This window comes from Alligator sinensis, unplaced genomic scaffold (genome assembly GCF_000455745.1).
Source record: "Alligator sinensis unplaced genomic scaffold, ASM45574v1 scaffold955_1, whole genome shotgun sequence".
Taxonomy (NCBI): Eukaryota; Metazoa; Chordata; order Crocodylia; family Alligatoridae; genus Alligator; species Alligator sinensis.
The window spans coordinates 152,438-155,371 of record NW_005842791.1 but is presented as its reverse complement, the minus strand read 5'-3'; positions in this window follow the sequence as shown (position 1 = coordinate 155,371).

Sequence of the window (2,934 nt, the reverse complement as noted above, 5' to 3'; positions counted from 1 at the left end):
TCATATGGATATTGTATGGCTTAGGCCTGTGTTTGTAAGTGAACCAAAGTCATGTCAAGTTTCCATTTTATATGTCAAGTCTCCATCATGTGTCCTCTGCCCGGGCATCCCCTGTGTCACAACTGTATGAGTCACGTATCCCTCCCATGTAAATTGGTTCCCGGATGAATGAGTGTGATTGGGAATGATTGAAATACAATGGTAGTAGGCCTCTACTGAATGGCATGTAATGACTGGACTATCACCTTGCATTGATTCACCCAGGAACCACGGACCTCACCCAGGAACAGAGACAAAACCAGCATTTGAAAGACAAAAGACCCTACAAAACCAGCAACTCTTACCATTACAGACACCCGAAACTACACATCCCTGCGTGGAGCACACATGCTCAGTATGCCAGGGGCTGAGCCTTGCCTGGGCATGCCTCCTGTCACTAGGGTCATAGGAGGTCTGCCCCTATAAAAAAGGGGCAGTGAAGACAGACCCAGTGGGACGCCCTCTCCATCTGGACCAACACCATGCCACACCACCTATCCACCCAGAGGCCCTGCCGGCAGCCCCTCCCGGACAATATCTACTGGAGAAGGACCCCTTTCCAGCCTGGATAGGTAGATATTACCTGCTCACCTCCTCCTACAAATTGGACTCTTTCTCTATTTCTCTCTGTCTCTTTCTCTCCTCTTGGACTTCAGTGGACTTCAACCCCTGCACCAAGCCTCTCTAACCCCTGCTGACATTGCGTGTGTGTGTGTGTGTGTGTGTGTGCACGCATGCACGCGCAAGGGAACCAATAAGACATTGTGTCACCATCTCCCCTGTTCAATAAAACCACTGTCATTTGCAACCCCGAGTTGGGTCATGTTTTACTGAATCCCAGTCCCTTCCTTATCTTAAATTCCAGCCTCATTCTCTCTCTCTCTCTCTCAGCTCCATCCCCCACCCTCTCTGCTAGTTTCCCGATCTCCTCCCAATTCCATCTTCCCTCTTCTGCCACCTCTCAGCTTCCCCTGCTCCTACTGCCTTTTCCCTGTGACTTTCTTCTGCCTTTCTCTGCTTTCCTGCTGCCCTTCCACCTGCTTCTTTTCCTGTAATTTTCTGATGTCCGCCTCTCTGTTTTCAGGCTTCCCCCACACCTTCTGTAATCTGAACCCCCCTGCAGCTTCCCAGCTCCTCTTAGCTGTCCTGCAGTTTTCTCCAGCAGCTGCAGCCTTGCTCCAGCTTCCAGCACCTACTGCCGCTCCCTGCAATTGTACACCACGCCCTCCTGTCTAACAGCGCAATATTAAGATCCTAAGCATTGGTCTGACCCCTCAGGGCAACACAGGGAGGCAGGAAAAGCCCCAGGAGCTGAGGCCAGAACCCTCTGCTCTGCACAGGTCTTTTAGCTGGTGCCCATGGGTGGGAAAGGGGAGAAAGGGGGAGCGGGGTCTGGCAGGCCTTGCTTCTGCAGTCACTTGAACCTGCTGGCAGCTTCCCCTGTACTACTGCCAGATAGTCAATTTGACAGGCATCCAGGAGCAGATAAATATAAATTTTCTAATTTTTTTAGGTGCTCTGTGGGTCAGATAAAATGTAATATGGCCTGGTGGGCTGGATCCAGCCCATGGGCTGTATTTTGCCTGCCCCTATCCTAGAGCATAGTCCATAACTAACTACACATTCGGGGGAATCACATCTTTTTCTCCATCATGGGGTTGGTTTCACAGTTAAATCCCTCCATTAAAAAGTGCTTTGATGTTGAATGTGCAGCAGTTGACTTATTTATGGTCTTCTGTAGGTTCATACCTTTGTATGACCAACACCTGGGTTATATAACTGCCCAATTGGGGTTTGGGGCTGGTGTATTCAATGACACTGGATGTCAAGGTTTCACTGAATTTTAGTCGAGCTTGTGTATAAGCTGTCACCCAAAGCCAGTTGAAAGCACTACTCTCAAAGTCTCACAACCTCTTTAGATCAGCCCTCCTGCTTCCAGATGACAGGCAGTTCTCTGAGTTCTGGACACACATCTGGAGCGGGAGGTGTTTTTGTTTCCAGATCTATGGGGGCAGATATTCTACTGACATCCATCTATCTGTGTTACTCTCCTCCACCTCCATACTCTTCCTCTTGCCAAGTCCTTGCTTAGATCAGCTGGAAATCTGATCCAAACATTCAATGGTTTTCTAGCAAGGGATGTGCCTAAAGGGACAGAACAGGTGGGAGCTCAGAATATCGAATCCATGAGAAGTTCTGAAATAGGAAAATGTGATCATGTAGTAGAACCTGGGTTTTTTGCAGAGTTTGGTTTTACTTTCCCTTGTGAAAATGAGATTTTTAATGTATACTAAAGTGTACAGAACTGGCTGACACAGCTGAATGGGACCACAGAAGTGTTATCACCCGGTTAAGAAAATTCTGAGTTTCACTGTATTCTGAATGGAAGCTACATGGCTACAATATCACTGATGAAATCAAGAAATACAATTTTTGAAAAATGTACAGATCACTTCTGGAAAATGAATTCATCAAGATAAAATCCCAAAATTTGAAACTTTAATTTTGCTGTTATAGTATAACTTGTCATACACATTAATTCTGCCACAAAAAAATAATTATGCCAAAAGAGATCCTATTTCAGGAAGGCTCCCTTGCATATTGACCTGATCAAAAGATTTAATTCCCATCTTTCTTTCCCCCAAAATGAAATGGAATTGACATAGCAACAACATGAAATTATCTGATGGAAACAATGTTCTAAAGGAAAACAGGGTGAGTGCTTCTATTGTGCATCTTTTGTCAAATGCTTTTGTTTTTCTCCCTTGTTATATTTCATCTCCATGAGATCTTGAGATTGCATCCCAACTTCCAATAAATGAATAGGAATTTGGATATCTGCACTGTTCCAAAAACTCATTCTCTCTCTTGCATTCAGCTGAAAGATGGGGGGCG